Source organism: Syngnathoides biaculeatus, chromosome 2, assembly GCF_019802595.1.
Source record: "Syngnathoides biaculeatus isolate LvHL_M chromosome 2, ASM1980259v1, whole genome shotgun sequence".
Taxonomy (NCBI): Eukaryota; Metazoa; Chordata; class Actinopteri; order Syngnathiformes; family Syngnathidae; genus Syngnathoides; species Syngnathoides biaculeatus.
Genome location: NC_084641.1, coordinates 18388276 through 18401627, shown reverse-complemented (window position 1 = coordinate 18401627; position 13352 = coordinate 18388276).

Sequence of the window (13352 nt, the reverse complement as noted above, 5' to 3'; positions counted from 1 at the left end):
GTGTGTCCTGGGTCATTCCTGGGGTCTCCTTCCGGTGGGAAATGGCCGGCACACCTCACCAGGGAGGGCTCCAGGAGGCATCCTAATCAGATGCCTGAAGCACCTCATCTGGCACCTCTCGATGTGGAGGAGAACCACCTCTACTCTGAGCCCCACCTCAGTGACTTCTCACCTTATCTCTAAGGGGGAGCCCGGACATCCTGTGGAGAAAACCAATTTCGCCGCTTGTGTGCTTGCGGGCTCTTATTCTTTCAATCGGGACGCACAGTTCGTGACCATAGGTGATGGTAGAATTGTTGATGAACCGGAAATGAAGACCCCTCCCTTTTGGTTTAGCTCCTTCTTCACCACAATAGACCAATGACACTTCCACATCCCTGCAGATCTGTCTGTTGATTTCCTCTTCCATTCTCTCCCCACTCATAATAAAAGACATGAACTCCTCCACTTGAGGCAGCATCTCTTGTCTTGCTACCCTTTTCTGACTGAAGCCCGTGATCTCAGATTTGTTGGCGCTCATTTTCATCCCAACTGCGAGATACTTGGCAGTGAGCCACTCCAGTGAGAACTCAAGATCACGGCTTGATGAAGCCAACAGAACCGCATAATTTTCAAACACCAGAGATGGAAAACTGAGCCCTTGTACACCTTGCTTGCACCTAGAAATTCTGTCCATAAATGGTATGAACAGAATTGGTGACAAAGGACACCCTTGGCCAAGTCCTCACAGGAAACAAATCAAACTTAACTGACACCGGTCGTTCAGGGACCAACGGTCAGTATCAGGGGAGTTGGTAAACCATACTCCGGGAAACCTACCACAGGACTCTATAAAGGATCAGATGAAACCCTTCTCCCAATCCACTAAACATGAGTAGACTGGTTGAGCAAACGCCCATGTACCCTCGAGTAGACTGCTCAGGGTGTAGATGTGGTTCCACTGTTGCATGGCAAAGACAAAAACCCCACTGCTCCTCCTGAACCTGAGATTCGACTTCTTGACGGACCTTCCTTTCCAAAATCCCATAATAGATCTTTCAAGGGAGACTGAGAAGAGTGATTCCCCAGTAGTTGAAACACTTTCAGGTCTCCCTTCTTAAAAGGGGGGGGCCACCATCTCAGGATGCCAATCCATGTGATGTTGCAAAGACGGGTCAACCATGACAGCCGCACAACATTCAGAGCCTTTAGGAATTAGGAAAAAAATCTCATCCATCCCGTGGGCCTTAGCACCAACGAGCTTTTTCACCACCTCGGTGACCTCAACCCCAGGGATACGAGAGCCCGCCTCAGAGATCCCAGACTGTGCTTCCTCATGGGAAGGTGTGTTGGTGGAATTGAGGAGGTCATGAATGTATTCTCCCCAATGTCACAATGTCCTGAGTCAAGTTCAACACTGCCCCAACCCCAACAAACACAGTGTTGATGGTGTACTGCTTCCCCCTGCTGAGATGGCAGATGGTGGACCAGAATTTTCTCAAAACCATTAAGAAGTCATTCTCCATAGCCTCCCTGAATTCCTCCCACACTTAAAGTTTTGCCACAGCATCCAAGTAAAGTTGTGTTAAGCCTGGCCAGCCGATGCCCTTCAGCTGCCTCATGAGTTTCACAGGCCCAGAAATGCCCAATAGGACTCCTTCTTCCGATTGTACCTTATCTTTGAAACTCAAAGTGTCGGGGATTTGGATGTCTCCACTCAGGACTTGATTGGGGACTTGAATTCAAAGACTTGGTCCCACCTCTGGTATATAACTCACAGTGCATCAAAAACTAGAATATTACCACATGGTATTATACTAAGAATACTTGAATTATTTCTAGTCCAAACTAATCTGATTACACTTAAAATAACGACACATAAAAAGTAACGAACATTTCATGAGTTTTTTATTTGTATTTTTTTAAACAGTCTGCAATGTGCTGCTGTCACAAGTGAATTCACTCTCTAATGAGCAATAAGGACGATCTTTCCATACAACTATTCATCAACTTAGAAAGTATGCATCCTTACCTCGGTATGTGAACAAAGTGACACTGAGGTGATGACTGACATTCCCTGGCAGAGTTACCATCGTTTGTCCTCCGGAATCATGTCAAACGCCACAGTGTGGAGGTGTCCAAACAATGGGATCACTGCCGGGCTATTCGGTCCTATTGTCAACAGGATTTGGCCCCTATTTGGAAAAGGCCCGCTTGGTCGACATCCTCACCCACTTTGTGGAGCATCATTAGATGGTCCTGCCATTTTCCAGGTCAGCTGGATGCTATAAATACAAGGCATCATTTCTTCCTCATGTATGATTCCATCCTAACAGCTCGAAGAGTTAACAGTTTGGTTAATCATCATATTTGTTTGCCTAACATCGACCAGCCTGACAAGCGACCTCATTGTAAGGGATCACTTTTTTTCTTCTGCAATGGCACTCAAACAGGTAAACAACTTTTAAGAGAGCATAGGTTTATCCTGACTTCAAAGTGGATTGTTCAGTCCCTTTAAAGAACCAAGACATGTTTAGAGCATCATTACTCCAGAGAGAGTTTGTAGACCTCGAATAGCCATGCTGGCGCACACCTAAATTGGCTGCGTGTCAGTCTGCTTGGCTGTAGTGAGGCGCTAAGGAGCCTAATGATGTATGGTCCGGGCTGCTCCACTGTTTGGACATTTGATCTTGCTCTGCAGGTTCTGGAAGGTTTGAGCTGTTACCGCAGAATTGTGTCCCAGTGGATAAACATGGATATGAGATAGAATGTTGATTTACAGTTGGGCCTTTGAATTTAGGATTGTGCTGTGTAGAAGATTTTGCAAGATGTATGCTTCGTTAAACTTGGACACGGACTTCCCAACTTCTGCTGATGCTCCTGAGAGAAAAAGTGATTTCGAATTTAAAGATACTTATCGAGCGTGTAACAGTCAGCTTTGTCTTAATCGTCAAACTGGACTGCAATCCTTGCTTGGACTTCAAAAACACGTTAGGGTCACTAAAGATTAATCGGTGTGAATGTGACTGCTTGTTTTTACAGCATGTGCCCCGTGACCGACGGGCATCAAGTCTGGGTCTGATTGAAGAATCTTAATTGCCTCTAAATTGTGAATGTTGAGTGCAAATGGTTGGTTATTCATGAGGAGCTGGCGACAAGCTCAGGGTGTACCACACCTCTCACCCAGAGTCAGTTGTGGTAGACTCCAGCACAGCTTAATGAGGATAAGCGGTACAAAAAATAGATTGATAGCTTTAGTAGTTAAATTGTCATTCCTACTTGAAATATTACCCCGTAACAACTGACCTGTTAATCAACATGAGCAAGTAGGGAATTCAAACTCTTGAAAGTGTTCGATCTAACTGATGTGCCATATAACCCTTTCCTTTTTATTCCCAGTGACAACCCAAATCATCTAAAATCATCTGTACTTAAAGTAAGTCCACTTCATTCAGTCCCAAAAAGAATTAATAATAGAATGGAAGATCATAAAGTAAACAGTGTATTTGACATGGAATTTAGGTTCCACTTCAGAATGATTAAAAAAAAAAAAGATTAAACTCAAAGTGATTCCTTCATTTAGAAGGATGATTTTTAGATGGGATGGATCCAACCAAGCACACTAGTGGGATTTATGGACTTTAAAACCGTGCCCAGACTTCATTCCCCATCCCCCCATGTTAAGATGGAATTTCCTGTGTAGCCCTGACACCTTTGACAATTGGGACGAGAGGCAACCTTCACAACTTTCAAGAGCGCATAAAACTTAGATCACTTGTATTTTTTTTTTTTTTTGAAAGTGTAAAGGGAGCATTGCAGCTCACCACTGAATCAACATTTCAAAGTCTTCCTTAGAGCCCCTGACTTGTGCAGCGCATCATGGCAAAGACTCATTTACATTGTTGGGACATGTGCAGAAACTTGAAGGGAAAAATATTAGATTTATTTTGAACTCGTCGTTCATGTAAAATGGAATAGATTAAAACAGAATAGAATGACTTTCAACTCATATTAAATGTGAGTATTCATATTGAAGAAAACCTATGTGCTCAAATAAATACAATGTACTGTATAGATAATTTGAACACATTTCCACATTCTGTTGTCAGGGTAAAACAGAGAATAAGAGTAAAAACAAAATATAAACACCCATCACTGAATCGATATTTTTTTTTTTGACGATTGCTTAAGACAGTTTATAGATTACATTTACCCTTAAAAATAATAAATAATAAATAATAATAATAATGAAAAATAATCTGACAAAAAAATGGTCCTCAGATGCGCTTGGGGAACGTACAATTCTGATGGAAGATATCCGGCCAGATGACAAGGGGCCCGGTTGATTCATTGATTCATTTTCTAAAGCCTAAAAAACAGTTGGCGAAGTGTCTACGATGGGCTCGCGGAAGAGCACGCGTACAACCGAGTGTGAACAATATCAACACAAGCCTGTATTTTCGAAGCTAAGTGAGGATAAGTATTTCTCTGATGTTGAATGAATTATTATCAGTGCTTTATACATTGCAGGAGAACAACTTTCACTTTGTTAGCGTTTCACTGACCTGCAGAATGAAGTGTGTCATGTTTTATGCCGAAGAGTTGGGTTGGAGATATGTAAATGTGCCATGTCGTGCAATAGAAATGTCTATTTGCCTATTTGTATCACATTGAACTTTTAAAACAGAGCACTGAGTTCGATTACGAGCCTAGTCAAATGAATACACACACTCACTCTTAAAGACTACAATGATATTACTCGTGATCTTCCCAAGTAAAAAGTACTCACCCTGCTTTACATGCGCAGTACGACTCCACGATTTTATCCTGGTGGATTTCAAAATGATGTTTGTGAAGCGTCAAACTTTTTTTGCATCGATCGCCAACATTACGCTGTAACTCCGACATTGCGTCCTGCTCCGTCCAAAATCTTAATTCCGTGTATATATCCTTGCATGGAATAGCGTTAGCGCCGCGCTAGTGTTAAAAGCTTTCTGTGCACAGTCTCTTTGTACATATCTCGTGTTTCAATGTGGGTTTCAATGTGGGCACTTGTGGCTTTTACACAGCGGCGGCGTATGGATGTACCAAATGGTATTTCCTTTAGAAATATACTGGGTGAGGCTTATAACCGCGTGCGCTTTGTAGGCCGGGAATTACGGTAATCCCCCCCATCCCCTCAAAAAAGGGTTTTAATTCAAGTTTTTGCATTTCATTTCATTAGTTAAGTCTAATTCAAGATTTCCATTTGAGGACATGGCATTGAATTACTCTTAACATTCTGAACATTCTGAACATTCCGTTCAATCGCTTTCAAATAAAGTTTAGATGGAAATAATGCTTCATTTTTTGGGAAGGGAAGACAGTTTTACGATTAGAATCTGTATCTGGTTCTGTGGGAGTTCAGCGAAGATCCCACTAAGGTTACCAAATGTGTTTCCTTTAAGAACTAAGACAAAACATTGACTCCCTGAGTGAGCTGTCCATTGATTAGTTACCTTGATTAGCATTCTTAAAAGATGCCGGCGCTCCATATTATTTGCATTCCCATTTAGCTGTAATTCTGCAGCAGGCGCGCCGTGATTAAACTTGTCGAGAGGCTTGATTGACAGGGTCAAATCTCTTCTGAAATGAGGAGGGGGGTGGGGGAAAAAAGAGGCAAAGGAAATGGACACTTGATGTGTCAGCTCGCATTTCCCCGGCCCCTGTAAGACTCCCTCCTACCAGTCTCCCTCAGCAATGTTTTAATTTTACGACTTGGATTCCGCCTGTCAAGAGGATCTGGATGGGCCTGAGTTCTGCCAGGAGATGTGATGGGTGTAAAACAATAAAAAAAGAGAGAGCGAGCAAGAGAGAGAGACGATTACGAGATGGGCGAGGACAATAAGGAAAAGAGCTCCCTTTATTGGACAGATTTAATTACGCTGAATAGAGATTAAGGCAGGCGCTCTACTGATGTGTGAAATTAACCCTTGATTACTGATGGAGGCTGAAAACAAGCGTAAAGATTGACCACTTGCTGGTCCAATTATGTTGCAGATCACTGCCTTTTTTTGTACCTTCACTCGGATAGGTAATGTTAGCTCACATAAATGAAGAGCGAAAGGTAACTACACTATTAAGCGCTCTGCTGAGAGTGAAAAGACTCGATGCCGAGCTGAAATCGAGCAGCTTGCGTGCATCAGAGCTCGTAACCGTTCTGTCACCCTGGGCAAGAAAAGCAAAATGAAGAAAATAAACAACTTAAGAGATAAACATGAGTTAAAACAAAACAAGGCCTTCAGAAAAGCTGCATACATCGACACAGGCTCTATTTGCTATTGACACATTTCTATTATCAAAAGCTAATGTAGGTACTATCATGCACTGCAGTATTTCTGTATGCGTCAGTGTTTTAAGTCACGTAGAACCACTGTTGTTCAAGCACACTAACTAACGAAGTACATAAAGTAGTCCTGTATGAGTGGTTAGCAATTCAGCACAACTTCCTCACACTTCTGAGTTTGGGGGTTTCTCATGCAGCCTCTGGCCTTCCTGTGTAGTGTTTACATCTTCTGCCTGTACGTACTCTGGTTTCCTCACACATGAACACATTTTATGTTAATAAAACTCTAAACTGTCTTTAGGTGGGAATGTGAGCGTGCCAGTTTTTTCTTTTTGAATTTTATTTATGACTGTCAGTATATGTCCTATGATCGACTGCCGATGAGTGTAGGGTGGACTCCGCCTCTCGCTGGAACCCATTGCAGCTCACCCGCAACCCAGGGCAGAATAAACGGGGTAGAAAATGAATGGATGGAAGAAGTGGAAGCTTCACTATGCACTGGAAAACGCCAATCCCAAATGAGTGGCCCAGAGGCAGGGACATCCTGGACAGCCAATCACATGTTTATTCGATGCCTGTCTTAAATTAGAGTCCATAAATAACTACTTTTTGTCATACCAGTTGTCTTGAGGTAGTAACATTGTTCTTGTTTTAGAGATTATTTGCTAAGAAAAAAAAAAAAAAGAAGAGCGAGTGCAAATGTCCATTCTGTATTCCAAAAGAAGTGACCCAAAGGTTTTGAATTGTAGTACATACAATAGCACAAACGAATGCAGGATACCGAGTGGAATGCATTTATTTTAAAACTAGTGACCAGTTAAAACTAGTTAGTGGAGTACATTTCAATTGAAACCAGACAATAAAAAAATAAATCAAGAGCTTGAACTCCCACCAAGACTGAAAATGAGTAAAACACTACCATCAAGGATTTAAATATAAAAACAGTTTGTGGGTTTTATAATATCGACAATATAGGAATGCCATGGGAATTTAACAGGAACTACCCACCCATCATAAAAATGCAGGTTATGCACTTTGTACTCTAACTGGACAATAAACAAAACAAATGACATGTTTGCTAAACATTCTCTGCAAAGATAACAATTGAAAATCCAATGAAGAACAATTGCCATTTACATTCCCTCAGCAGGCTGATGCCCTTCCCACCCCACGGAGGAGGGAAATGTGCACATCCGCCAGTTCAAACCTGATGTTCATGATGCAGAGACAGCCAAATGCGCTTCCCCCTGCCAAGGCTGTAGCTCTTTTGTATAATTAGCAGTAATTAATGAGCACAAAGTCAGGAGTCGTTTGTGTTTTAAATCATCTTAAACGATCCCATTAGCACTTGTCATAGTCGCGTACACCAAACAGCGTGAGATCAATTAGATTTTTTTTTTGTCAAATGAAAGTGGTTTCATGACGCCTTATTTGTGAGTTTTTGCAGTGGGACCTCCCTCAGGAGATAAGAGTAGATTTCGATGTCCGATTTCTTTGGATCGGTTCTTTCCTAAAGGCCACCAGTCAATCGCAAGGGCGAGCGTAGAGACAGACAACCATTCAGTGTCACAGTCACAAGATCACTGAGTGGAAAATGAAACCTTACTGTGAGCTCTCAAGCCCGGCGAATGCACCACTATCCCATCAGTGATGTTATACGGATAGATAAAGAGTACAGGATAATAAATATTTATTCAAAACATTGGAAACCCAACAATTTCAGTTTGTGGAGCTCTCTCTTGTAAGCAGACACAAGCAAACCTGTTAAGATGATCGTCGATCCTGACGATGTTAATCTGAGAATATCAACTAATATAGCTTTTTGTTTATAAAACTTCAATCAAAATGCAGGCATTTTTGTTCCTAATATTATAACTTCATTCTCCTGCAATTATCACTTTTTCTCATATTATACATATTGCACATTCCCAAAAATGTATACAAGTCATACGGGTATCATATTTTCACATAATACAGATTCAGACATTATTTTTAAACTGCGGTTCAATTAATTATTTTCAGTATTTTTTTGTACTGACAAATGTTTTTGGGCTTCTAATATTATTTTGACCTTATTGTCATGCATTTGATAGGAGCTCCAGTTTTTTTTTTTTTTTTGGCATAACTTTAGCCACCCCCCCCCCCAAAAAAAAATAAATTTGTCTAAATTTGTGTGTTGCACTATAAGCATGAGTGCTGGCCTGCAGGTTGCGTGCGTGTGACAGTGTGCATACTATAAAATATGTAGCCTGTCTTGTACATTTCATTGCTGCAAGCTGAGCAGACAAGGGGGGAGGACATAGAGGAGAAATAAGGTGCCATAATGAATCTAAAAGGCATAATTCATTCAGATCAAGCGCGCTCCGGGATGAGTCATGCACCGGTGAGCCCCCCTGCCCCTTACACCCCCCGCCAGACCAACCCAGAGGTCTGAAGACGGGGGCCGAGACGATGAAGGCAGAATTGACGAGCGCACATAAATTCCAATTATTCCCAATGCTTGCCATGCAGCAAATGGCGGTCCTCACAGTGGTGGCCCGTGATGGTTTTCTCTAACAAACTCAACTCTCCTTCTCAAAATGTCTCCTTGGACTATTTTATGAAGATGCAGGGCAGGAAGAGGGAAAAAAAAAAAAAAACAGTATCAGTCAGGGCTGGGAAATAAGGTAGGGCGATCGATTAATCCAGCAGCTAATTGGGTGAGTTTGTACACAAAAGGTAATACAGTGTTATAATGATAGTAATCCATTGTGTGTGTACGCTCCCTCCCAGGCCAGTGAACCACACCCCCACCCCCACCCCCCAACCCCCACATCATCCTCTGAATCTCAGGTGCTTAGCCATGCAAATCTGTCTGACAGCCCAGTACGTCTCTGTCTGCCTAATTGGACAGTATGGAGTTGTTTATGGATATCACAGACATTTAGGGCTCGGTCGGGGGCTGCTCAAAAATCATTAGCAAGCGGCCCCCGTTACTTGCCTGTCAGCTTCGCTTCACCCACGTCAAAGGCTCGCGATAAAGAATGTTTATCTCTGGCAGCGCAAGGAAGAGCGCTCCTTAAACGGAGCACAAGAACTTGCTGAACATTCAAACGAGAGTGTCCAGATTTTACAGGCGTTGCCGTCAAACAGTAAAATGCCGTATGTTTCTTTTTTCTGAATTTATACTGTCAAATGCCGTGAGAGTTCCAACATTGAATTTGTAATAAACTGAATCTGTCAGTTTTTGACACCCTTTTCTACATAAGCGAAGTGCACGTGCGACCAGTGGTCTTCTGCATTGTGTCAGTTTCAACAAAGATGAGACTCTCATTGGAGACCATCTGCTTTTATTCTGACGAAATAACAGAAAAACCATAAAAATTTAGACACTCCACTCGAGCTCCTACACAAAGAAAATACAGATAAGATCGGCAATCCGGAAGTCGCCTCTCCCAGAGGAAGACTGTACAAGAGGGCCCCAGAAAACATTTATAGTTGTAACCACAGAAAAAGAAACAGGAGTCGCATCGAGCTAACACACAGTTTACACAGGATCAGGAGACGTTTTCTTGTCAGGCGCGAACAGATATTGTGTAATTATACAGAGACTTAATTCAATACACAGATTGACCCAGTTAAACACACAGATCACGATACTAGTGCAAATATTTGTGCATTTCCCCCTCCTTCCGATCAAAGTTTGTGAATGCAGGATTATATGACGTAGTAAGTGAGTAATTTTCCCTTTGTATGGGGTGCCTTGTAGGCAGAGTTTGCAATTTAATAACAGAAAAAAACTTTTGGTCAAATAATTTATGTTCAAGCTGTCTGTATGACATGACAGTGGAATATTCTTTGAAAGGTTTCTCGAAAAATCTTCCTTATTGACCCTATTTTATGGCACTAATTTGATTTAAATTTTATGTTTTGAAACGTCTCCCGCTGTGACAGGAACAGTCAATCAGAGACTGCAGAAACAGAAGACGTAATGAAAGAAAGGTCAATTATTTGGATGCACACACACGCAAGCATGTGTGGAGCATGTCACACGATAGCCTCGTCTGTGAACACAACAGGCTCATGGAGACTTTTTAAATAAAAGTTAAAAGCAGGAATAGGGCAGATCGAGAGACAAAACAAGAGTAAACATACGTAAATTGCAGTTCCCATTAGTGAGGGGTGTGGTTTTAGACACAATGGTGAGGGAATGGAGCAGTGAAGCAGTGCTGAGGAAGTGCTTTTTGCTAGCAGGTTGTAAATTGCAAAATGTATTTTTTTACCCAGCTAAATCTGAATCTTTTCTGAAACTGTGACCCCGCATTTTCATGCGAGAAGTATATATGATGCGACAGACAAAGTCATCTCAAAGAAAAAGCAGATGACCCCAACATCACCGTCGTGTCAGCAATGGCTGCCTTTCAACAGAGCAACTAATTGATTGGGCTCGTGTCCGAAGACCTGACGCAATGCACAAAAACGGGTGACAGGACAAGGGTACGATCCAAGTTTAGCAATGCTCACTCAGACTTTTTTTTTTTCCGCGCCCTCATGAAGTCATTCCCCCTTTATAGGTGTACCAATCAATGGCAAATGCTGCCTATTGTGCGTTGTGTGCTCGGGCCACTGGCCTCCTCCTGCACTCCGCCATTATAAAAATGTTTCTTCCCATCAGTGCCTTTACTTATCACTTCCCCGGTGACATTGAACTTCCGATGCCCCTGCCGCCGAGACACATCTCTGAACTCGCACGATCACTCTTCATCCCCCACTAACAATTTAGTAATGAAGTATTGATTTCCAGATTCCCTCTCTTATGGATGATATTAGATTTTGTTTGATAAACTGTGCCCGGGCCTCTAATCTGCACGCTCCCTTTTCCCACTGTCTGTAAAACAAAGTGCCACTGGAGGGATAATGACCGGGGAACATCGATGAACTCATTTCATCAATTTGTAACACTTGACAATGAAAAAGGGCAGCCATTTTTCAAACGGCAATGTCAAAGTTTATTGCTCTGGGTACTGTCTTATTGGAAACCAGACATCTTGAACGGCGTTGGGCCCTAATTTATAGGCCGCGCTGTGCCAGTTACTTTTACAGGAAATGTTTGGATACTGGAAGGATATTACAACCGCACCTAGCTCACCTGTTTCCGCCTGGCTCCAAGGGGGATATGCGTGCCATGTTCGAAAATGGGAAAACAGCAGAAAGGAGCTCGGTTACTTGCAATGCAACACATTGCTGCACTAAGGACATAAATCAGTGTAACATGCAGGTCTGGCTTTCATGGGCATGTGGACAACGTTTGCGCGGTATGGTTTTAACACCAGCAACACACTGTAAATTCAGTGTTATTTACTGTGTTTTACACAATTCCAGTATGGGCTTTGTTGTTTTAATTACAGCTTTCAGAGTCTTCTTGACGTAGTGGAACAATAGATAACTGCATTACACATAGGAACACAAAACTGTATCACCATGGCCCATTAAATAAACCATTATATCGGGATCCAGACAAAGGTGCAGACAGAGGAATTTATTTTCACCGGCATCAATGGAAGCACCCAAACCACAAAATAAAAAATCTGGTACAATACAAACCACTCTAACATTCATCGACGCTGTGTTAACAAGTGTCATGGAAGATGCTGAACAGTCACGTTTTGGAATTGCCTCTAAGAGAGCAGCAAACGTATACATTTATCGAAGTTACACTGTAACATTGTCAACAACTAAGTTTGACACTTGAATCCACAAAATAAAAAGGATTTAAAAATCTTTGCCAGTAGAGTTAATGAACATTCTTGATGATGTGAAAAAGAAAATGAACTGAACTAAACTGATTTGTGTTCAACCTTAGAGGTTGCACACTTGTGGCACTCCTACATCATCAATGGGATTTATTATAAAAGCTTTCAAGGAAAATAATATTTTAGTTAAACAGGCAACATTACGGTTTTACAATAATTACTGGATCTTTATGGTACACAAGTCATCCGTAAGTCCGGTGTGGCGGAGAAATATGTTAGAATAGTACAGGACATGTCTGAAGACAGCAGAACAGCGGTGAGATGTGCCGTAGGTGTGTCAGAAGAATTGAAGGTGGAGGTGGGACTGCTTCAGGGATGCGCCCTGAGCCCCTTCCTGTTTGCGGTAGTAATGGATGAGGTTAGACTGGATTCCCTTTGGACCATGATGTTCGCAGATAATATTGTGATCTGCAGTGAAAGCAGGGAGCACGTGGAGGAACAATTGGAAAGATGGAGGCATGCACTGCAAAGGAGAGAAATGAAGATTAGCCGGAGTAAAACAGAACATATGTGCATGAATGAGAGGGGTTGTGGGGGAAGAGTGAAGGTCCAGGGAGAAGAGATAGTGAGGGTGGACGGCTTCAAATACTTGGGGTCAACAATACAGAGCAATGGAGAGTGTGGGAAAGAAGTGAAGAAATGGGAAAGCGCCATGGAACAGTTGGTGGAAGGTGTCTGGTGTTCAATGTGACAGAAGAGTCTCCGCTATGATGAAAGGCAAAGTTTATAAAACAGTGGTGAGGCTGGCCATGATGTATGGATTAGAGACGGTGGCTCTGAAGAAACAACAGGAAGCAGAACTGGAGGTGGCAGAAATTAAGATGTTGAGGTTCTAGCTCGGAGTGAGCAGGTTTGATAGGATTAGAAATGAGCTCATCAGAGGGACATCCAAAGTTGGATGTTTTGGAGACAAGGTTCGAGAGACCAGACTTCAATGGTTTGGACATGTCCAGCGCCAAGAGAGTGGGTATATTGGTAGAAGGCTGCTAAGGATAGAGCTGCCAGGCAAAAGTGTGAGAGGGAGACCAAACAGAAAGTTGATGGATGTTCTGAGGGAGGACATGAGGACTGTGGGTGTTAGTGAGGAAGATGGAGGAGATGGGATTAGAAAAAGATGACACGCTGTGGCGACCCCTAATCGGGATAAGCTGAAAGCAAAAGAAGAAGAACACTAGATCTTTATGTTGCTGCTCACATCACGTGTATAAGGTGGCCACTTGGAGTGTTAGACTGAATTACTAGCCAATATAAAAACA